The sequence below is a fragment of the Mixophyes fleayi genome, chromosome 5 (genome assembly GCF_038048845.1).
Source record: "Mixophyes fleayi isolate aMixFle1 chromosome 5, aMixFle1.hap1, whole genome shotgun sequence".
In the NCBI taxonomy this organism is placed as follows: Eukaryota; Metazoa; Chordata; class Amphibia; order Anura; family Limnodynastidae; genus Mixophyes; species Mixophyes fleayi.
Window position 1 is genome coordinate 76,780,587 of NC_134406.1, and position 25,734 is coordinate 76,806,320.

Here is a 25,734-nt window from a genome sequence, read left to right on the forward strand (position 1 = left end):
ATAATTATGCTTAAAGAGTTAATAAGAGTTAATAGTCTGCAGAAGGAATAGTCTGCTCAGGTTGGTTTCTAATAAAGAGGGAGATAAGACACATGCCTGCATCTAATCGTACCAAGTACAAGAGAAAACAGATGAAACCAGCAGTACTGTGGACCCCTGCAAGTTCAAACACTGTATAGGGGGGGGGACCATAGAAAAGGGAGTGTTACTGAAATCTGCACAGTAACACAAAAGGTGTATATGCATTATTTGTTGTTCAGTGTTAGAATGTTGCACCCATGCTTGCATGCCTAAATAAAATGCTTACATTTGGATCTTTGACTTATGATTTTTGACTTTACACCCATTAGTAAAATCCTAGCTGTAACACTGGGAGAGCATGCTGGTGCTTATTCCGCCTGCAATCTTATCCGGAAACAAAATGCTCTGAATGTTGTTCATTGTATTTAATAATATGGAAAATCTGTAGTTCCAAATACAAATATGAATATTCAGCAAGTTTCCTGAAAACAAATCAATGCTGCATTATTTAGCAGCAGCGAAGCCTGAAAAACTTAAATAGCAAGCAGCTCAAATACATTATATTGTTTAAGTAGTGTGAAATTACATAATCAATCAAATAAGGTAGACAATTAATACCAAAGCTTTTTCAGATTTCTTCAAGGTTTGTCAAATAATGTAAAAGCAACATTGTAACCACAGTATGAAAGAACAAACAAATGTTAATCATTACACAATGTCAATGGTAGTGTTCTTTCAATCATTGTACGTTATATTAATTACACAAGTGAGCTCAGTAAGTTATTTACTAATGAAAGAAAGAAAAGAATATCATATCCGTGTCCACAAGCATTCAGACTACTAGTGAACATCATCGGAACTGGATAAAGTGTATCCATTTAGAGATTGAAACTTATAGCACTGATAACAATGTTTTCAATGACCAATTAGGGATAATGACAAAACAATTTTTGGATAAAGGATACAACGTTAAAAACATCCAAAATACTGAAAGAAAAATTAAAGAAATGGTTAGACAAAATGAGAATACAATAAGTAGAGAGAACAAGACGGGCTGTAAATTGGCATTTTTCTCTCAATATAACATTAAACATAAAGATATTGAAAATATATTTAGACACCATTGGAAGGTGTTATTAAAAGATCCAATACTTAACCTGGTGTCATTGTAGTGGAAAGTTGTCACACGGATGTTGAGGTGGTCATTATGACCCGGGTATATTTTATGCCTGATTTTGAAATTTTAAGGATGATTTTAGAAGATTATTAGTATATTTGGAATATTGAACTATTGGAAGAGGTAATTTGATTTAATAAAAAAAAAGTCATAGAGAATAAAGAAGGAACTTTTTATTTCGACGAAGTCTTCAAACAAAATCAACAAAACTGACTAATATCTTAACAAAAAATAAACTTTTCATCTAAAATTAAAATTTAACATTGACATAAGTATGAGATCTTTGAAAATTAAAACAATACAAAAACAAAATCAGTCTTACAACTAATCAGTTTCACCCAGCTAAAATCGCTGCGATATGAAATCAGGTGTTCCGGGCATATAGATTTGTAACCCGCTTGGCAGGCATGAGTGGTGTATTGATCTTTTTTAGCGGTACACACTTAGCGTCTTTTTCGAACTCCTGGTACTTTCGCTGGTAGCTCCTATGTGATTCTCCAGTGACATCTCTAATTCTTTTGCACATTTCTCTTGGAAAACGAAATACATGTTTGCAGATGCTCAAGTGTTCATTTATAAGAGCAAGACCCAAGGTTTTGATGAATTTACATAGTTTTTGCGTCACACTATTATTATTACACTGATGTGTTGCGATCACATTGATTCCAGCCATATTTAGCATAGCATAAAAAATAGCCAGGGTCCATTTTCTCGAATTGTGGCTCACATCATATGTCCAACATAGCTGGCCTGCAACATCTACTCTGCCTTTTGTCAAGTTATAAAATCTATTTATTTCCAGTTTCTTCTTTTCTCCTGTTAACTCATCAATTTGTTCATCATGGTGTAGAATTGACATAAGCAAAACCACTTTATTCTTCTTAGGAATATGGGACACAATCATAACATCTTTTAAGCAAACCTAGATGAATATTCATCTCTACCATGGGTTTTAGTGAACTCTGGAGGAATTTGTCTTTTATTTTTACGCAGAACATCACACACTATAATGGCACAAAACTGCTACACGGACATTGAGGTTGGGTCATAATAACCTTTTTGCAGTTTGCGCCGGTCTAGTTATCAGCGCTGATGCCGACTGACTGAGTGGTAGCGGGAAATGGGTAGGGAGGGGTCTTAGCTCCATCTACAGAGAGGCTTGGCAACGTTGCATAACTAAGTAAAAAGTTACACATAATTTAAATTGCCCCGGGCCATCATGATCTAACCTCAATAAAGCGTGGTTAAAAGTTATCTTCTTTCACGACCCACATTTATATACAGATGAGCTCCCTCTTTGATGAAAAATCTTGTAAAAAGCGCACTTCCAGCCCCAAATGATGGGCATATAAAGACAAAAGGTTTTCACAAATATAGAACATGTAATGCATGTAAAACATGTAAGAAAAGTAAAAGCAAATTCATAAATTTTATGGTTGATAACCAAGAATGTACAATAAAAGAGTTCATTCAATGTCACACAAAAATGTGATGTATCCAATTGAATATAGCTGTGGCCTATTTTATTTGAGGGAACACCCTGTTCACTTAAAGTATGAATTTTTGAACACAGACCAAATATTAAGAATGGAATGGAGATGCATTCCATTCCAGCTCATTTTAAAAAGCAAAATACTGTAAATGTTCGTAAATCCATATAAACATACAATGCCTCACTGGAAAAAGAAAGACGTCTCAGAGAGATTAGCACAAGTGGAAATGCGGTGGGAGATTTGTCACCATGTATATATTTATATAAATATATATATATATATATATATATATATATATATGCATATATATTAGGGATGTGCACCGGCGACTTTTGAGGTATCGTGTTTTGTGTTTTGGATCCGGATTTTCGTTATTTTTGGGGTTCGGATTTGTCTCGCAAAACACTTGACGAAAGGTCTCGGTTCGGATTTAAGGTTTTGGATTCGGATTTTTTTTGAAAAAAACATAAAAAGTTTAAAAATCAAGTTTTTGGGCTTATTTTCACTCCTACGCTATTATTAACCTCAATAACATTCAATAACAAGCATTTCCACTAATTTACAGTGTATTCTGAACACCTCACAATATAGTTATTAGTCCAAAACATTGCAACGAGGTATCTTTCTGGACTGCGTAGAGGAGTGGGTCACCACAATATATATTAAAAACCCTGAACTTTTATGATTCGCACCAATAAATGTACCTGGACTGCGTAGAGGAGTGGGTCACCACAATATATATTAAAAACCCTGAACTTTTATGATTCGCACCAATAAATGTACCTGGACTGCGTAGAGGAGTGGGTCACCACAATATATATTAAAAACCCTGAACTTTTATGATTCGCACCAATAAATGTATCTGGACTGCGTAGAGGAGTGGGTCACCACAATATATATAATAAGAAAACCATCAACTTTTATGATTCGCACCAATAAATGTACCTGGACTGCGTAGAGGAGTGGGTCACCACAATATATTAAAAACCATGAACTTTTATGAATCGCACCAATAAATGTACCTGGACTGCGTAGAGGAGTGGGTCACCACAATATATTAAAAACCCTGAACTTTTATGAATCGCACCAATAAATGTACCTGGTCTGCGTAGAGGAGTGGGTCACCACAATATATATAATAAGAAAACCATCAACTTGTATGATTCGCACCAATAAATGTACCTGGACTGCGTAGAGGATTGGGTCACCACAATATATATTAAAAACCCTGAACTTTTATGAATCGCACCAATAAATGTACCTGGACTGCGTAGAGGAGTGGGTCACCACAATATATTAAAAACCATGAACTTTTATGAATCGCACCAATAAATGTACCTGGACTGCGTAGAGGAGTGGGTCACCACAATATATATTAAAAACCCTGAACTTTTATGATTCGCACCAATAAATGTACCTGGACTGCGTAGAGGAGTGGGCACTGGGCACCACAATAAAATATATAAAAAACCTTCAACAGGTCTGCATTACACTACACATACGGCTGCTCCTCCATCCTCTCCATCATATACATGTTGGAGTTTTAGCGTGTGACAACCTCTTGTTTTTGATAATGTCAGTGCATTTTGAATATTTTTCAATTTGCCCCACACCACTGAATGTACTTTATCTATGATACGCATCTATCTATCTTGACTGCGTAGTGTGGTGGCCCCGGTACACAATTTGGTACCGAGGCCACAATATAATTAAAAAACCCTCCACGTGTCAGAATTCCACCAAAAAAGGGTATGGACTGCGTAGTGTGGTGGCCCCGGTACACAATTTGGTACCGAGGCCACAATATAATTAAAAAATTGGGCATCAACTGTCACCGTTGTTTAATATCTGATACACCTAAATATGGACTGCACAGTGGAGTGGCCCCGGTAGTAAATTTGGTGCCGGGGCCACAATAAAATAAATACACCCTCAACTGGTCTGAATTCCACCAAACAAGTATCTGGACTGCGTAGTGGGGTGGCCCCGGTACCCAATTTGATACCGGGGCCACATTACCTCCTCCAAACATGGTACAGACAATTCGTCATTGAGATCCCATCAAGTATGTTAAAGACAGACAGGGTCGAAGTGTTATTGGTTGACTTTGTAAACCAAAAAACTGTCCCTGTTGCACATAGTCGTGCAATGAAGACTGACTTTTTCATTTAAAGGCACCATCTTTCAAGTGTAGTGTTTGTAAGTCTAAGTCATATTATACTTTTGGTAAAATTGGTTTATTTTGTTCCTCTTTATGGTAACTACTAATAGAATTAAAGTATTAAATAGAAGCGGCAGTTCCTCTTTATGGTAATTAGTAATAGAATTAAAGTATTAAATAGAATTAAAGTATTAAATAGAATTAAAGTATTAAATAGAGTGGTATAGAGTTGTAGTGTGGTATAGATAGAGTGGTCCCCACAATATAATAATAAAACCCTCAACTGGTCTGAATTCCACCAAACAAGTATCTGGACTGCGTAGTGGGGTGGCCCCGGTACCCATTTTGATACCGGGGCCACAATAAAATAAATACACCCTCAACTGGTTTGAATTCCACCAAACAAGTATCTGGACTGCGTAGTGGGGTGGCCCCGGTACCCATTTTGATACCGGGGCCACAATAAAATAAATACACCCTCAACTGGTCTGAATTCCACCAAACAAGTATCTGGACTGCGTAGTGGGGTGGCCCCGGTACCCAATTTGATACCGGGGCCACATTACCTCCTCCAATTTCCAAGTGTAGTGTTTATAACATCTTAACACTACACTAATTCTAGCACGTCAAAACCTCTTGTTTTAAATAATGACAGGGCATTTAACTTTTGATTTAATTTATTGAATTTGTTGGCATTTTCTTTTACTTTTTGAACATGGCAAACGACTGTTGAATGGTCACATAATGCCAAAAAAAAAGTTGCAAGATGGAATTGTCCTTGGGCCCTCCCACCCACCTTTATGTTGTTGAAATAGGACATGCACACTTTAACAAACCAATCATTTCAGCGACAGGGCCTACCAAACAACTGTGGCTGAAATGATTGGTTTGTTTGGGCCCCCACACCAATAAAACAATTCATCTCTCCCTGTACAAACTAAACAGGCTCTACTGAGGAAAGATGTCGTCCTCATCCTCAACCTCTGATTCCTCTCCCCCTACAGTGTGTACTTCCTCCTCCTCACACATTATCAATTCGTCCCCGCTGGACTCCACAACCACAGTCCCTCTGTACTGTCTGGAGGGCAGTGCTGTACTTCATTGAGGAATTGATTATTCATTTTTATAAACATCATTTTTTCAACGTTGTGAGGAAGCAACCTCCTTCGCCGCTCACTGACCAGGTTCCCCGCTGCACTAAAAACTCTTTCCGAGTACACACTGGAGGGGGGACAACTCAGTTAAAAAATAGAGCCAGTTTGTACAGGGGCTTCCAAACTGCCTTTTGGAGTTCTACCACGTCACTACCTCTAGTTAATTTAGATTGCAAGGCTTGTAAATATAAATACTTTGAAGATAAAAAAAAGCAGGCTGCACAGACTGTGGAGCTAGAAAGTGAAATTAAATGGACCACGTTACTTTGGTGGCTATCTATGCCCCCCCCCCCTGCCCTACACTTGTAGTTGAATATAAATAAAGCAGCCTGCATAAACTGTAGAACTAGCAATTCAAATATACAAAGAAATGGACAAAGGCAGTTTGGTATCTGTCTGCATCAGATCCCCTCTCCACTAGGAGTAAAACAGAAAACTTTTCAGCCGTTATATAATCTAGAATATAAATAGAAATTGAGAAATGCAATTTGGTATCTGTCTGCATCATAATCATCAACATCCTCCTCAGCGCCAGCTACATCAATATCCTCCTCCCAGTGTACAACATTCACACCTTCATTAGCCAAATCTGTAACTGGACTGTGGGTGATCCTTCCAGCATATGCAGAGGGCGTGCTGCAAATGCTGGATGGAGTCACCTCTTCCCGTACAGTGATGGGAAGGTCAGGGTTCACAACCAACAACACCCTTGGACTCGCCTTGGGGATTTGTGATGTCATCTGTTTAGAAGGCAGAGTTCTTTGCTGTTTTGTTGTTGTTGCTGACAGCATAACTCTCTTAAATTTTTTGTAGGGGAGGGGAGGAGGGCTTAGATCCTTGGGTGAAGCTGGACCACTAGTCATGAACACGGGCCAGGGCCTAAGCCGTTCCTTGCCACTACGTGTCGTAATTGGCATATTGCCAACTTTACGTTTCTCCTCAGATGATTTTAAGTTTCTTTTTTTGCTGTTTTTTGAGAACTTGGGCTTTTTGGATTTTACATGCCCTGTACTAGGAGATTGGGCATCGTGCTTGCCAGACGACGTTGATGGCATTTCATCGTCTATGTCATGACTAGTGGCAGCAGCTTCAGCATTAGGAGGAAGTGGGTCTTGATCTCTCCCTACTTTATCCTCCAAATTTTTGGTCTCCATTATATGTAGCACAAGATACTGCAGAATGTGTGAACTTGGTAATATTGCAGTACCAATGGACTTATACTGCTGGATTGGTTTTGCAAATTTGGTTATAATTATATATATTTTTTTTAATTTTTAATTTTTTATTTTTTTTTACTTTTTTTTTATTTTTTAAAAACTTGGGAATAATGGGGAAATAACTATGCCCTTAGAAGCACAGAGCACAGGACACAGCACCACTGGACTGAACAGGACACGGCACAGGACCCAGCAGCACTACGGAACTCAGCAGGACAGAGCACAGGACACAGCACCAATGGACTGATACTGCAGAATGTGTGAACTTTGTAATATTGCAGTACCAATGGACTTATACTGCTGGATTGGTTTTGCAAATTTGGTTATAATTATATTTTTTTTCTTTAATTTTTAATTTTTAATTTTTTTCTACTTTTTTTTTATTTTTTAAAAACTTGGGAATAATGGGGAAATAACTATGCCCTTAGAAGCACAGAGCACAGGACACAGCACCACTGGACTGAACAGGACACGGCACAGGACCCAGCAGCACTACGGAACTCAGCAGGACAGAGCACAGGACACAGCACCAATGGACTGATACTGCAGAATGTGTGAACTTTGTAATATTGCAGTACCACTGGACTTTTACTGCTGAATGTGTGAACTTGGTAATATTGCAGTACCAATGGGCTTATACTGCAGGATTGGTTGTGCAAATTTTGTGGTAATTAAAAAAAATTAAATTAGTTTTTGGTATTTTTTTAAATAACTTTTTTTTATTTTTTTAAACACAGGGGAATATTGGGGAAATAACTATGCCCTCAGAAGCACAGAGCACAGGACACAGCACCACTGGACTGAACAGGACACAGCACAGGACCCAGCAGCACCACTGACCTCAGAAGGACAGAGCACAGCACACAGCACCACAGGACTGATACTGCAGAACACAGCACAGCACAGCACAGCACAGCACAGCACAGCACAGAACTAAACAGCACAGCACAGAACTAAACAGCACAGCACGAGATCTACCAGGACAGAGGACCACCTAACACACCCTCCCTCTACCCTGATCAATGCCCGAGTGAAGATGGCGGCGACTAGCGGGGAATTTATAGGATCCGAGTATCGCGAGATCCGACAACGGGATTATGAGTCAGAGCCTCAGTTTCAGATTTGAATTTGGCGCCAATACCCGGATCTGTCTCGGATCCGACTCGGATCGGCAACGTTCGGGTGGGCTCGGATTTCATAAATCCGAGTGCGCTCATCCCTAATATATATATATATATATATATATATATATATATATATATATATATATATGCACATCAGTCCCTAAATACCCCCCAGCCACACACACACTCCTACTAGTATGTTTTTGGAGTGTGGGAGGAAGCCGGAGCAATCCCACGCAAGCATGGGGAGAACATACAAACTCCATACAGATGAGGATAATATATAATATAATATATAATATATAACAAGTACATGCTTCTTTTAGCTCGTCAAGGCCTCTCTGAAGTACTATTAACTCCAATGGGGTAAATGTATCAAGCTGCGGGTTTGAAAAAGTGGAGATGTTGCCTATAGCAACCAATCAGATTCTAGCTGTGATTTTCTAGAATGTATTAAATAAATTATAGCTAGAATCTGATTGGTTGCTACAGGCAACACCTCCACTTTTTCAAACCAGCAGCTTAATACATTTAACCCCAAGAGTTGCTTGTGTCCCATCCTGGTGGACTATAAGGAGAACTCTAGTCATTTATAAATGTTTCTCTCTTTGCAGCTTGTTTATTCAGCTTCCAATTGAAAGCTTTACACTATGCCGCTATTTAAAGTTCTTCAGGCTGATATCCCTACAGAATCATGAATAGTAGATACTGGCAATCATAAGTATCTGTAAACCATGGAGATCACTGGTATGGAATCTCCGCAATTCTACTAATAGGAGCATGGAGATTTAGGGTATATGTTGTTTTGTCTGGCGTTCTCCTTTAAATGTGGTGCTGACATTCCTCATTATAATGCTACTGCTGGTTTTCACACATAGGGGCATATTCAATTGTTAGCAAGACGGGTGAAAATCCCACGCTCAAAAAAATAAATAAATCCTGCGCTCGTTTTTTCCTGTTCAAGCGCTCGTTTTAAAAAAAAACAAAAACGCTCAATTCAATTGTTAACATTGCATCCACCCCCTTGCGCTCTACTATTGGTCCTAGCGAGTTTGAAATGAGGAGTGGTTAAGGCAGCCATTTTAGTATAAAAAATTAATGCAAATTAATGCAATCAAGAAGGGCCCCAGCACTGCAAATGAGATTGGGCCCCTACACTGCAATCAAGAAGGGCCCCAGCACTGCACAAGAGAATGGGCCCCCACACTGCAATCAAGAAGGGCCCCAGCACTGCACAAGAGAATGGGCCCCCACACTGCAATCAAGAAGGGCCCCAGCACTGCAAAGGAGATTGGGCCCCTACACTTCAATCAAGAAGGGCCCCAGCACTGCAAGCAACAATGCCCCCCCTGGACAGCAGATTTAAAGATTTTACAAGCAGGAAATTTTTTTTTAATTTACAAACATTTCTTGAACACTGGCCAAGCATGGACATTGAAGGTACAAATATTTGTGGGACAGTGGGCAAGCCGGACATTTGGAAGGTACAAATATTTGTTGGGACTTTGCGTAAATACGTGTGTGTAGGTAAAGCATCAGAAAACTGAGGATTTCGTCCATGGTGAGTATTTTTGTTTTTTTTGTTTTTAATAAAATTCTATGGTGTACATGAGGGTGTTTACTGTATTTCTTGGGGTTTTATTATTTTTAATAAAGATTTGTGGTTGGAATGAGGGTGTTGTGCTTTTATTTAACATTTTGCTTTGTGGAACTACAGATCACAGCCAGCTGTGGGTGTAAGAGCATGTTGGCACTTGTGGTTCTACATGTGCCAACATGCCCTGGGTGCCATGGGTACGCTGGTGCTTGTAGTTAGACAAGTAGCAGCATGCCCACACTATTTAGGCCAACAAGGCTGGCTGGGACATGTAGTTCCACAAATCAAAAATGTGTTTTTTTTGTTTTTTTTTCATACAAAATCCCCATTTATTACCCTACTACCCACAGCCCTGGGGTAGTAGAAAGAGCCCTAGTGCTATCGGCACTGGGCTGGATGTCCCTAGGGGGGTGGCCCGCTTACAATTTTCAGCGGACCACACTCCCTAGGGAATCCAGGCCAGCGCTGAACAGTCTGTGCGTGTTTAGTCATTATGGCCGTGGGACCCAAACTGCGCTCCCCCCCCCTGCTATAATGCCTATCACCCCGTCTGGATTGCCTAGTGCTGTTTCAATTAAAATAGGGGGAACCCTACGCAAAAATTTTCAAAGATTTTAAAACACACAGCAATAGCCTGCCAGCACTAGGGTTAAGGCTAAATAGAGTGGGGAGCAAACGCTTTTGGTTTTAAAAAATAAATAAATAACTTATGCTACTTTTCACAATTTTGAGAGCTGACTGAGGTCAGGCACAACCACCACCCCCCAAACCACCCACCCCCAAAAAATAAAAAAAGTTTAAATACATACACCACTAATGGATTTTTTTAAAGGGGGAACTTTGAAATATTTATTAATTATTTACACTGTTATTTTTTTTTTACAAAAAAGCTTTTCAGTTTTCGTGTTATTTTAATGAACTTATACACCTATTTTTTCAGTTTAATTTCTATTTTTCATAACTTAAATTTTTTTTTTCTTTGAGCAGACCAAGGAGGTGCGAGATGAAACAGCAGCTTTGCCTGTTTCACTCACAGCATTAAAAAACAATTGAATAGCTTTTTCTGCTGAGGGTTCGCATCCAGCCTATACTTTAACATTGACAAACGTTTGGAGCGCGAGAAAACCGCTTCGGTAAAAAAAAATAAAAAATGATATTTGAATTGCGCGAGAAGTTTCCGCACTCGAAAATAAGGAAAAAAAAAATAATGACTTAACGCGCTCGAACTTCTAAACTCGCTAACAAATGAATATGCCCCATAGTGTTTCATGGGAAAAGACTATTGTGAACTATATAGTGCTAACAGGCTAATTTTCCTCACTCCTCCTTAACTGTTTTGGTTTCAAACTACAAACTCCATTTCCTTGGATTATAAAGTATTTTAAAAGCTTCCTTCCCTTACCATGGAGAAACATCTAATCAGACTGGAACACTTCCTCACAGAGAGCATGAGGCATAGTTAATGTCTCCAATTATTAAATCACTAGCCCTATTGTACCGTCAGACGGTGTCTAATCTGATATGTTCCTTTGGTGAGTACCTATCTAAATATTACATGCTTCCAAGTTTAATCAGTATATTTATGGCAGTTTTTCCTTCACTTTTTTGCTCAAGTCCATCCATGGTGTCAATGGTAAATTTGTGATCCTAAAATAATCTTTAGCACATTACATTTTTTACTACACAATTATTTGAAAGATAAACAAACAAAGGAAGTTCCAGAAACTTAGGTACATTGCAGGGTCTCTGAGTTTAAAATCCATCTCAGGATCACTCACACAAGCATCACTTACCTGTTTGTCAATTTCTTTCTTTTGTTAGCAGCACATAAATATGCTATAAAATAAAAGCAAACAATCATCTATTACCTTTAAAATGACTTAACTAGCTAAAAGTTGATATATTATTGCTTGTTGTGTGTTCCTTGCTTCCGTCTGTCCCAATTTAGGCAGACAGTCTCAATTTGAAAGCCCTGTCCCACCATCCCAATCGGGATAGATTTCTGGAAATTTGGGAGGTATGTATCATTCACTGCTGCTATGCAGGGCAGACAGGGCGAACTGAGAGTACCCAGCAGCCTAGCACTTCAAAAGTACCCCATCATGACATGGGCATGCCCCCTGTCCTGATGTCAGATACACAAATGTTGGGTGGTACGCTCTTTGTACCATTGTATTAAAACCTAATGTATTTATATTGCTGCCAGCTTTTACAGCCTCCATGTTGGCATGTTGGTGGCTTCCTTAGTGTAAATGGAAAATGGTTTATCTTTCCATCTGTATGAGAGAATGAGAAGTGTGTCCATTAGACTAAACGCAGTTAAAATCATGCGGGTGAGTGACTTGCCAAAGAACCTATGATCTGTGGATTCCTGGAATTTCAGCCAATGGGAGCAGGAAGGGTATGGGACTTATACACAGTTATAAGTCAGTGCTCAGAGGTTACAGTTCTTCCTGCTTCCGGATTCCTCCCGCCCGCCCTGCTATTTTCTGGGGTAGCATTTAATTGTAGTCGGTTAGAGTAGGAGAGCAGTGCAGTCTGTAACTATGCATATGGTGCTCGGGTGATCTTGTCATAGGTCACTACCCCTCTGTGGTTATGGTGTCATACCATGGTTGGTCCGTATGTTAGGAGGACTATTGGGCCAGTTTTGTATGGTTTATACTGGCGGAGTTAATAGGGGGCGTAGTCTTGCCGTTGGACTTGATCTTAGCACCGGCCAATAGATAAGGTATGATCCTGGGTTGGTGGTACTATGGTCTGACCTTTCCACCTTTGTTGGTTTTGCGTTCCTGACTGCCCTGCTCTCGTCCGCCTTACAGTCCTATTAGTTTAATATTAATAAATACCATCATTCATTCCAACTTTAATTTGGTGTCCGTGTCATTATTTAGTTTATTAAAGGTTATGTCACAGGTGGTGTTATTTGGGGGAAAACTTCCCCGCTATGCATTTTAATGTTTAATTTAAGCATACTGTACATTTTATGACCATATGTTCCATAAAAAAAAAATATTTCTCTGTTAGAAAGTACCTTGTTACATTGATTAATATTATGTCAAATGCATTTTAACACTAAAGATATATTTTGAAACCCTATTTTTTCAGTAGTGAGACTATAACCTGTCTTGCTGAGGACTGTGTGTTTGAGCCAGGCTTGCTCTGCCTACCTGCTGTGAACAGATTCTCCCCCTTTGCCTCTCTTTTAATGTCTTGAATACTCCCCTGCTGGGGGTGCGGCTTGAAGCTCTGCCTATAGAACACAATGCTATATCTGCGCTCAGGCATTTACACAGTGCCCAGAGCATCTCTGCCTCGTTACCTCTGTACTTCGGCTCACTGATTTGGGATTGTATTATTTATTTCTGCATCTGACTGAGCCGCAGTGCTCTGTGACTGGACACTGTCAGGTCCCGCTTCGTTCTTCACTGAGCTGAAGGGAACGGTAAGAACCATAAAGTAAATATATTTATTCATGTGCAAAGCTAGTGAACTGTTTATCTTGGACTGCTTAGTGTATGACATGTACCAACTTGCAATTCCTTTCACTCATCCTTTATCTGTACGTTGCAGGTAAGCCTAGTAAAGAAGACCGTGTACAGTATGTTCTTCTAAAGCACTATTTATTTTTGTAGCCAGATAGTAATGGTTATTATGTCCATTAGCTTGTAATACAATTTTCTTTACATAAGTAGGTTATTTATTCTAATGAAATATTCCAATGTCTTACTATATATTTTCAATGTGTTATCCATCATTATATTGCACACACAGAAATAGCTGCACAATATCCTGTGGATACTATACAGTGATTGATGCATACTGTGTAGTAGAACATACTCTACTACAATGCATGTTCTATTAGCTGAACAGTCATCTTCCAAACTGGATGCTAAATGTTGTTGGTCATTAGACAACCTACCTCTATATTAAGTGACATTTTAACCACATTGTTTACTGGATATAATGTGTGTGTTGCACCCCCCCCCCCCCTCCCTCCCCTGCCCTATTGCCTGCCTCACATACCAAAACAGACTATTATTTGCTTGATTGCTTTACAGACTTATTTGCAGGTGTTGGAATTCAGGGATTCTAGAAACCTGTTATCCTACTGCTCCAAATGCTGTATTCTGCATACAAAGAGTTTCATGTCAATGTGCCTCTTTTTTCAAAACTGATTTTGGTATTCACTCGATTCTATTACATATTAAAATCTCCTTGAAGTGGACATCTGTATTTAGTAGTAGAACAAAATGCTTATTATGATTGATGATCTCTCTTTACATTGTTAGGACTCATGAACATGCTTTTAAAAAGAAAAAGCTGATTGCTGAGTGCAGATAAATCAAATAAATTGTATTCAGGCATAATATTTCTCATGTCTCTACATATTTTAGTAAACACCTGGCCAGCAATACATTACATACAGCAGTGGGAAAAGGTGGGAACAAACACCTATTAATGGCTATCAGTATTGCTTCATCATGGTTCGTGTCATAATAGTGTCAAAAACATTGTTAGACTGTTGCAACATATTTTAGTGAAAGCAGAGATTAAAATTTATGCTATTTGTTGTAATTTTGTATCATGTAAAGAGTACAAGAAATGCAATTGGTACTGCAGATTGATTTATAATAAATGAAATCAATATTCACAACAGACATCAACTGAGCCATTCAAGCAAATTATATAAAAAAAAAACCAACATATATATAGTCTGTAGGTATATCAAGATGATACCTTGGGGACTTTGGAAGAAGGGTAAATGTTGGACATTTTGTAGGAGGTTCAATGATGAAGGCAGCTCAGCTTCTTCATACACAAGCCTGATGTCAGTACAAGGCGAAACACATGAGATACGGCAGATCAGCTGACTGCATAATGTCATCATGGGGTAGCAAGCAGCATGAGTAACACTTGTGTGGGTGGCCTTTCTCTGAGCATACTTGACGTTCCCAATTTATCATGTTATTCCCTTTTTCATGATTATTATGTCTTAATTAAACCAAGTTAGGGATATGTTTGCATGATGAGTTTGTAAATGAATAAAAAGTATGTTCAACTGGAATTGTAGGGGCTGGTTCAGTCCTTTGCAAGAAGTGGAAACTTCTTACACATCTCATGGCCCAAAAGGAAACTTTGGGTCTGGTTTGAGTTAGGAACAAATCAAAGAAAATGAGCAAATTTGCACCTGCACAAAACCATATTGCATTAGAGCGGGAGGTAAATTTAAATTGTAGGGACAGATTTATAGTTGGGATACGGCATGTGATAGATCATTTCAGTGTAAAAATAAAACTATCAGGTATTTATGTGCTACATGAAATTACAGCCAGTATTTCTCTTGCGTTTAAGTCACTTTGTACTCCTTGCATGGTAACATGGTTTGTCCAGGTGCAAAGTTGTTCCTTTTCTTTGCTTTGCCCCTAAATCAATATCAGGCCCTTTGTGTGCACCTTTGCACCTAAAGTATGCCCTAAATGAGAAAGTGCCTGCTCTCTAGACCTCATGTGGGAATTGGTAAACAGGAAAGTTGGATGAGCTCCAATTCTGAGGTAGAGGCATGTGCCTCTGCCTCTCCTCCTAGTAATCATTTCTGTCAATGCTTTACCTAGCGGTATGGTACCCACACAGCCTTTTATGCAGGATGGGTGCCATGTGACCTGATACTTCATTAATTCATTAGTGGCAGTAGTTTTTCTGGCAGGATGGCACCTGCCCAGGCTGTTATTCTGGGCAGTTCCATCATAAAACCAGGTACTGCACATGCCCTTGCACATATTCTGCAGCCACTTTATGCAGAGGGCATGCAAGACGAAGGCATGGCCCCAATTGTGAAGCGCTACGGAATATGTTGGCGCTATATAAATAAATGATGATGATGATGGTGCCCTATCAGTTTCCTGCTCAAGTGTTCTTCCTAGACAGAACATCAGAGCAGGGCTGCAGAAAACAGCTGGAGACTCAGCAGCTTAGTTATGAAGCAGAATTTGTATATTTACATTATTTTTTATCCATATTGATAAATATGTACGTTCCTGAAATATCTCGCCAACCGCAGTGTGGCTTGCAGATTCAGGTGAGAACAATTCCCTGCATGTGTGAGAGTTTGATAGGATACAACAGGTGGAATTCAATTGACGGCAATGTGGTGCACTGACATCGCACTGCGTACGTTGCTGGCAATTACGGTAGAAATCTCCGCTCATTTTTCTGTGCGAGGGAAAATGAGCTGAGATTCCTGTCAAATCTCAGCTGCGAAATGACTCATGGACGTTCTGGAGATAGTTTGCAGCTAATTGATTTCCCCCCTATGAGACTATTTTTCTCCTGTGCAAATCAAAATTTCCCAATCGAATAGATGGGAAGTGAAAACCTTTTACTTTTGTATGGGAGAACTATTTTCCCCTGTGAAAAGGGAGAATTTGAATAGACCTCTTATAGTGCTGATAATGGGGCATGTAAATGTTTGGATCAAAAACAAAGTTGCTTTTGGACGAAGAATGAGAGTAAACTTGGGAAACTAATTGAATGTACAAAAGAGTGAGTATTAACTATGCCATCTTCACTTTCTTTACATTGAAGAAGTGTTTTACTCAGAAAATTATTCCAAGTGACTGACTTAGACTAGCATAGTGTCGTAGGTGGATCAGTTTGAAATGAATAAACTATGTAAGTCCATTTCTTTTTACCTTAATTTGTCAAATGTATTAAGAAAATATTTTAGTGTTAGTGGCACCTAAATTAGCACTGCCCTTCACTGCCCAATCTGCATTAGTGCTGTACATTATTGCAGTACAAATTCTTGGCAACGAATGATTTTACAAATTAATTGAACGCAGTGTTGTAAGCTTTGCAGTATTAGACTTGTAACGTCAGACATTCAACATTTTTAATATATAAAAAAGCTATAGTAAATTACATGTCTTCATTTCTAATAATGCTGCATCTTTAACACTTACTAAAAATAATGTTATAAAATTGCAATCTTAATATATGGTACCAACAAGGTGACTAGGTCAATGTAATTTGATTGATGTATGCAAGTAAAAGCGTGGCAATAACAGTCACAGCCGTTGCAGTAAAGTTACACCATCATTCTGCTACCAGAGGTCAGGCCTGTGTGCTATTACTACAAACAATCTGCATGTTTATTGGGTATAATTTTATATGTTCTTTCCCTTCTACAAAAACAACAGTACTACTTATCAAATACTAGGGAAGTGAAGGGATAACTTTTCCGCTCCAGAAATGAGGTAGAATTAATTCCCTTGGGCGCTAGTGGTAGGTATAAATTAGAGTAATTTAAATATGTGGTTGCTGCTGCCAGCAGACACTAAGCTGCTGGTCTCAGAGGTTTGTGCAAAACCTCACATGTAAAAAATGGATGAAGTGATCAGCATCTATTTATATAGCGCCACTAATTCCACAGCACTGTACATAGAACTCATTCACATCAGTCCCTGCCCCATTGGAGCTTACAATCTAAATCCCTTAACATACACACAGACAGACCAAGAGAGACTAAGGACAATTTAATAGCAGCCTACTAGTATGTTTTTGGAGTGTGGGAGGAAACTGAAGCACCTGGAGGAAACCCACACAAACACAGGGAAAACATACAAACTCCACACAGATAAGGTCATGGTTGTGAATCGAACTCATGACCTCAGTGCTGTGAGGCAGAAGTGTTAACCACTAAGCCATCATGCTCAGGGGCGGGCTGGGGCAGGGGGACGTCAGCGCACAGGCAAGCGCATCACATGACACGCGATGCAGCCGCGTCCTTGATGACGCGGGCGCATCACGTGTCATATGATGCGGCCGCCTATGCGCCCCCTGGGCTGAAACTTGCCAGCCCGTGCCTGACCGTGCTGCCCATATATATATCACACTTGCCAGCATTTTAGATTTGGCTTCCGGGAGCTGCCGGGGGGGTGGGGGTGGGCGTGCAGTGGGCGAGGCTCCAAAATCGCGTCATTTTGGCCCCGCCCCCGTGACGTAATGATGCAAAACGCCGCGATTCCCAGTGAATCGTATACTTTTACTAACCTACAAGGCCATCAACAAAGCTGCACCAACATACATCTCCTCTCTTGTCTCAAAATATCTCCCAACTCGGCAACTCCGTTCTGCAAAAGATCTGCGTCTCTCATCCACCCTCATTACATCCTCCCATTCCCGGTTACAGGACTTTTTGCGGGCTGCACCCACTCTATGGAACTCTCTCCCTCGCACAATAAGACTCTCCTCTGGTCTACAAAATTTCAAGCGTTCTCTGAAAACCTACCTATTCAGACAAGCTTATAATATTCCTCAACCACCCTCTTAACCTCACTACCTTTAGCCTGTTACACAATTTCACACAAGACAACTACCCCCTGACCAACATTGTTGTGTGACAGGATCATTTAGCTTATGAGTCACCCTACCTTTGCAGTCTGGCTGGGCCAAGATGCAAAATGTATACTTAACCTCATGTGTCAATCTCCCATTGTCCCATAGATTGTAAGCTTGCGAGCAGGGCCTTCTCACCTCTTTGTCTGTTTTACCCAGTTCGTTTATTAGTTTATTATGTTTGTCCCCAATTGTAAAGCGCTACGGAATATGTTGGCGCTATATGATGATGATGATGATGAATCGTGGCGTTTGAACCGAATTCTGCCCACTTCACTAGGAAGTGGGCAGATCAGGGAGATTGCCACTCTATCCCGGGAGTCCATGAGACTCACGCGAAATGCGGGAGTCTCCCGGACATTCCTGGAGATTTGGCAAGTATGATATATATATATATATATGTATATATATATATATATATATATATATATATATGTATATATCTATATAAATATAATAGATGTTGCAAATCCTTTATAATCAGTAAATTGGTATATACATTTATTAAATATAAATAAAAAATAAAATATCATAGATATCAACTTATATCCATCCTTTAATTAGTATAAAAAGGTATCTATAAGGCTGCACTCAATGTGATGATTAATAGTGGCATTACCAGTCAGAAATTTCTCTCGATGTTTGTAGAGGAATATTACAAATGTTATTTGTTACTCACTTTGCAGTCCTCTATGTAAACGTATCTCTGTTTCAATCGGGAAGATTTCTTATTCTGTATCCAAATATATAACAGTTTGGCAACTGCAATTTCCAGGGGATAAAAATTTAAATGTGCATCATTGTTATTCACTCCGAGGACCTGAGTCACTAAGGAAAGTAAAGCAAAAAAAGGAGTAACTTTGCACCTGGTCAAAACCATGTTGCATTGAAAGGGGGGGGGGGGGTAAATTTAAAATGTGGGAACAGATTTATAGTTGGCATAGTACATGTCCTAGATCAAGTTTAAATTTCAGTGTAAAAATAAAGCTATCAAGTATTTGTGTGTTAGATGAAAAAAGACAGCCAGTATTTAACTTATTTGCAAAATAATAAGCTAACTTGCACCACTTGCATTGAAACATGGTTTGTCCTGGAGAGCATTTACTCCTATTTTTGCCATACTTTCCGTAATGACCTGAGAGCGCAATTCGCACCTAGGCTCCAGCGCCTGCAGCTCTTTAACAGGTACTCACCTTTCAGTTCAGCTGGCCAGAATCAGATGAATAATCAGTTAACCTCCGTACAGGACACCATTCATCATGGGGGTAGTCTGATCAGATTCACTGTTAATATTTCATGTAGATTTATTAATCACAGACAGTTTGTGTCAATGTCACCCAGTATATTTGTTTGAGATAACATAAAGATGGCTAAATGGTGCCCCTCACACATACAAAAAAACAGTGTGAGCAGTACCAGTACCAGTGCTTATGGCCTGGTCTGGTAATTAGTAATGCAGGGAGTCAAACAGCATGGGATCATAACCAGCACATGTGAACCAGCCACAGACTGCTGTGCATGGGGCAGAATTACATAGGGGAATCAGGGCCACAAAAAATGTGCAGCACTTCCTATGGTAATTCAACACATTGCTGAATAGCACTGGGGCTCTTCCCGAGGCTCCTGGGGCATTGCGGGTCCGGTTAAGTCATAAAATATGTAGTTTTGATTAGTCCCAGCAATCTCTGGCATCAATTAAGAGCTTAGGCATGCTGAAGCGTGTAGAACTACAAATGCCATCATGCCCATGACTGACAAATTACACTGGTGTATGTAGAACTGCAAGGCAGCCAAAGCCCGCTGGAACCTGTAGTTCCACACACTGGACTTATAGTAAATTAAGAATGACTAAATCACTTGTTCCTTTATTCCACTCCTAAATTCATAGACATACTGTCTTGTTCTTCCCCGAGGTAATCCATAAGATATCCAAGAGTTAGCTACGACGCAAACTGCAACGTACCAATGAAGCTGAAGCTTGTAGTTCTGATCAGTATTCTTTTTTTTAATTGAGTTCATTACCCTGAGACCCCAGCACAGGGCTGGATTTCCCTGAGCTTGGATGGACCATACTTTATTTGCGGGCCTGATTTCCCTTGGGAATTTAGCTCCATACTTGCCAGGCTGGGGTTGGTTCTCACTCTGCAGGTTTCTATGTTATAGTGTGACCAGCCCAGCCTGGTGCTGGTTTCACCTTTCTTGGGGTGACTCCATGCTGTTTGTCCCCCACATTAGTAGTTATCAGCCAAGGCTTTAAGTGCTGGTTACATTTTTGTGGGGAGATCTGTTTTTTTTTTAGTTTTTATGATTTATTTTTTTTATAGTAGTAAAGATACGTGCTGAAGGTCATCGTCATCATCATGTATCTTTACACCACGATTTGGGAAACCACAATTTGTACTCCAAACAGACTTACCTGGAGATGTCTACTCATAATAGGAAGCATTTCCAGGGAGAACACCACAATTATGTGTGCAAGGAGCAACAAGTACAACTTATGCAAAACTCTAAATTCCATGTTGTTTTATGGCCATGCTCCAAATGAGGTCCACACTATTTACAGTGAATTGTGGCAGATATTGTTTTTTGTTAGCATACTTTGATATGCTTTTATACAGTCTCTTACTAGCCCGCAAGGAATAGAATATGAAAACATCCACAGCAGAAAAATCATTACTGATGTCTAATGGAAAAAACAATATAAAAGCATATAAATCCGCTTCATAGAAAAATAATGTGTTTTTTTTAGAATATTAAATGAGTATAATGCTCTTTGAGCAGCAAACAAAAAAATAAATGCACACTTCAAATTGCAAGTACAGAGCTCTATATAAAAGCATTAAAACCTCACATAAAAACATACATATATAAACATTACCAGATTCAAATATTGATTTCAGCCAGTTTTGCTCTAAAAAATCAAACAAAACAGACAAACAACAATAGATAAACAGTCATACCAACAACAATCATATTTTTAGAATCAAAGTCACACGCAAAAATATATATTTATTGAAAAGGTAATAAAAATAACTGAACACCATTGCAGACTAGCCTTCAGCAAATGATACAAAAGAACTAGAAAAACAGAACCACATATCCTAAGAAAAACAGCAGTCACATGCCTGTAGGTGGAAAGGCCTTATGTAGATAAGTGACCCATTTGCAACTCTCTTTAGTGATGTCACGTGAGGTTTGGGGTTGAAGACCATACAGAATAGTCCCAAGGCATTAAACAGGGACTGACGACAGACAAAGCCAAATGCCAGGGTAGGCAGCAGACTGGCAGCATAGACTGACAAGTCAGGAGTTGAGCAGGCAGCAGACAATCAGTACTAGGAGCAGTAGAATAGGACATCCAAGCACTCAATGAAAGCAACTGACAGCTTTAAATATCTGAGACACAAGAGAGCCAGAAACTTCTACCTGACGTGCGTCTGTCTATGTGAAGAAAACGCATGATTTAGTTTAATTTTCAACAGTCTTCTCATATCCATTTGAATGGCTCAACCTTGTCAACTTATTTGACATATTATGCAAAATGACAATTTACTGTGATAACTTTTATTACTGTCACAAATTTCACATTGAGCAGTTTCTTTGTTGCAACTGTTAATTCCTTATAATAGTATTGCTAATGAAAGAAATGATGACCTCAGAACTCACAGATTATTTAAAGGAGTCTCTATATTTATTAATAGTACATGGCCTACAGAATTAAATGTAAACTCCTCACCCTCACCTTCAAACCCCTACCCCCCCACCCCCCCTACATCTCCAACCTCATACCTACCTACACTCCATTATATTCCATCATTCTTTGTACCTCTTGGCCTGCTGTCCTAGTCCTGTATTCTTAAGCTTAGGCCTACTTCTCGCTGGTTACTACCATCACTCTCGCTCACTGACCTGAAAATAATTTGATCTACATTACCATGTTACCTGTATTTTTATTCATTCGGTATGTCTGGTCTTTGTATTTTGTTCTTCATGTATCATGTTGTGTTATGGAATACTGTTTAGCTGTATATGTCATGTTCAGCGCTGTGAACCCTTTGTGGCGCCTTATAAATAAAAGTTAATAATAATAATAATGTAATATATAAAGTTATCATCCTTATACATGCCAAGTCTACACTTGCCTTGTTCATCAATTAAAGGCTTTCCCTCACACTTAGTTTATGGTCACTGCAGCACTCAAATCCAAGGATGTGGTCTCTGTAGTGAAGAACAAATCACATACATAGCCCACGTGGTAACTTTGGGGCACATACTTGGGCTCAGCATAATTGCCTATTCTCCCAAAATGTCTGGGAGACTCCATATATTCTCTGACACTCTTTGGAGGAAAAAGGCAATTCTCGCTAAAGGCTGTTCCCAGACCTGCAAAGTGGTTGTGAACATGTTATATTAATGCAAATCATGTAATCAAGCCCCTTCCACCCAGAGCATGATCATGACAAGATGCTGGTTCCTCCCTTCTGGTTGTCAAAAAAATATAAGGCACATAAAAATGGGTTAGAGTACTCCAGGGCCCTTGGTACCCACTGGTTTCTAGGTGGGAGCCTAGGTTGCCTAATTTAGAGTTAGGCCTCATTTAGAGTTAGGAGTAAAACCAGATAGAAGGTGCATTTTTGCTTTTACTTTGTGCACAGATTTAGAGTTGGGAGGGGGGCATGTCCTAGCTCAATTCTAAATGGTAAGAGAGGAGATATTTCTATAAAAACAAACTTTATATAATATTCAACACATAGCCCATGGATTAACATAATATAGTAAGTGTGCATTTGAATAATAGCCATAGGGAGTTTTCAAATTTTAAAGATTGAAAGGATGCTGCACATCTTTAAAACAGGTGTCTAGGAGGGGGCGGGATGTTCGTAGGGTTAAGTGAAGAGGGGAAGAGATGGATCGAGAAGCCAGGAGCAGCGCTGAAAATCAGATAGATGTGTAAAATATATGGTGCTTTCAGTGGTTATCTTTGCAGCAGTATTATAATATGAGGTCCATACGTTCCAGGTGCATAGAATGGTCATGTATTATGCATGTTATATGTTCTAGTTTGTATATATGCCAAACTTTGTTAAGCATTATTCCTATTGACTGCTTTCAGGCCTTTGGCTGCTTTAAGAATATGCTCTATTAATCTAGACGTATGTTTCAGATTGTCTGCAATTGGGTATGGAAGAAAAGAAAATAGGCAAAAAATTTATAGACGATATATTGTTTATTTGGAGAGGAAGTACAGAGAAACTTATGGAATTTTGTGAACATCTTAATTCCAATCAACGTAATATTGTACTTTCTTTTGATGTCAGCAAAATAAGTGTCAATTTCCTTGATATTACGATTTATGTTAAAAAAAATACACTACAGACTAAATTGCATAAAAAATCTACTGATTCCAATTCTCTTATCCCATTCCCGAGTGAGCATCACTCGAGATGGTTAAGAAATATTCCGTACGGTCAATTTGTTAGGTGTAGAAGAAATTGCACTGAAACTACAGAACTTATGTGCCATGTTTATAGATTGTTAGAGGATTTCAGACAGAGGGGTTACTCTGAATCTCTTGTTGAAGAAGCTAAAGAAAAAGCCCAGGCATTGGATAGAGAAGGGTGTTTGAGTAAAGATCATACTCTAAGGAACAGCAAAACCACCAATAATGAATATAGACAGTGGTCATTTATTACAAGATACAATAATCAACACAAAGAGAATGAACGTATAGTCAATAAACATTGGGGACTACTCAAGAAAGACAATATTACTGGTCAGATCCTTCCAGAATGCCCTAATTTCATCTATAGGAAGGCAAAAAATCCTTAAAGACAATTTAGTTAAAGGCTTGTTACCTGAAACAACAAATGGAATACGATCAAAAGGTTTCCACAGATGTGGGATCTGTGCTATGTGCAAAAATACTTAGATCCAGAACAAGAATAGCAAAATTACTACTTTTCAAATAGGGAACAATAACTATCCCATTGATGAATTCATTACATGCCATACGAAAAATGGGATATATTTAATTAAATGTAAATGCAACAAATATTATGTAGGCCGCACCTCTCGATCATTGAAAATACTTATGTCTGAACATTTGTATAGCATTAAAAAAGGATGCTTCACCCATTCCTTATCTCAACATTTTGCAGATAACCATAACTGTTCAATTAAACGTTACTGCAAATTGGAAATATAGAGACATTGCAACCAGATTAGCAAGAAAAGAAATGTATTGGATACATAAATTACAGACCCTTGTTCCAAATGGGTTGAATGTTGATTTCGAACTCCACTGGTTCTTATAATATTCATGCTAATTCGGATCAGTAGTACCTATTCGGAGTTCACGTTTTGTATAGAAGTAAATTAAAGAACAGTATGCCTCAAACAATCCAAAACGGAATCTACTCCTTGGATGTATATATTGAAATGTCTCATTATAAATGTACGATAAATAATAACTTTGCGATTTAAACAAGTGTGTTCAGTAAGCCTAATATAGAGAATAATCCAGCGTGACTAAAAAAATTAGAAAAAAAATAAATATTATTTATAATAATAGAAGGTGCCTAGTTAATAATAGCTAAATTCATTTTTGTATTTATTTATAGATACTGTATTTATCTTTATAAGCGTTGTATTATATAATCTTACAATGTTGTATAAGTTTTCTAGCAACTAACACGGTTTCATGTACAAATACGGACTATGTAGGGCAGTGGCGCACGCAGGGGGGGTTTCTGGGTCTCCAGAAACCCCTCCCCTCCGCTAAAAAAGTGCCCTATATAGCGGCACTGTACTATACAGCAGCCGCAGCATTGTCAAAGAAGCGTCCGCGGCGGTGCTGTATTGTATATTGTATATTGTATGTGGGTGGTCAATTCTAACTAGAGATGGTCACTGACCCCCGTGTTTTGGTTTTGGATTCGGTTTTGGATCTGGATTACCGTCGTGTTTTGGTTTTGGTTTTGGTTTTGCAAAACCGCCATTGCGTGTTTTGGTTTTGGTTTTGGTTTTGTTTGGTTTTGTTTTGCTATTTTTTGGGAAAATCCATGTTTTTGGGCCTAAATTAACCCAATTTAGTGCTCCAACTGTTTTAGAGACAAGTAATCTAATTGTTGAGGTAATAAATCATCCAAAAAAACAGTTTAATTCTTCGTTGGTAGGCCTATTCTACACACAAAACAGATTGTCTTCCTCTCCATCTATGCATATTGGCAATGCAGCCATCGTCTTTGAATGTATATTACACCCTACACTTATAGTTAAATATGTAAAGAAATGGAAAAAGCCAGTTTGGTTTCTGTCTCTCAAGGCCCCCCTCCACTTGTATAAAATAGCAAAAAATTCAGCCATTATAGACTGTACAATATTAATTGACATG

The 25,734-nt window shown here is 38.9% G+C and overlaps 1 protein-coding gene across 1 annotated transcript in view; it reads left to right on the forward strand.

Moving 5' to 3' along the window:
- The first annotated feature begins 13,170 nt into the window (after positions 1-13,170).
- The window catches only part of ENTPD3 (ectonucleoside triphosphate diphosphohydrolase 3), a 61,175-nt gene continuing 48,611 nt past the window's right edge, over positions 13,171-25,734 (forward strand). The window contains exon 1 of the mRNA XM_075212414.1: positions 13,171-13,389. The gene's annotated coding sequence lies outside the window, so the exon portion shown is untranslated. The remainder of the gene's footprint in view (positions 13,390-25,734) is intronic.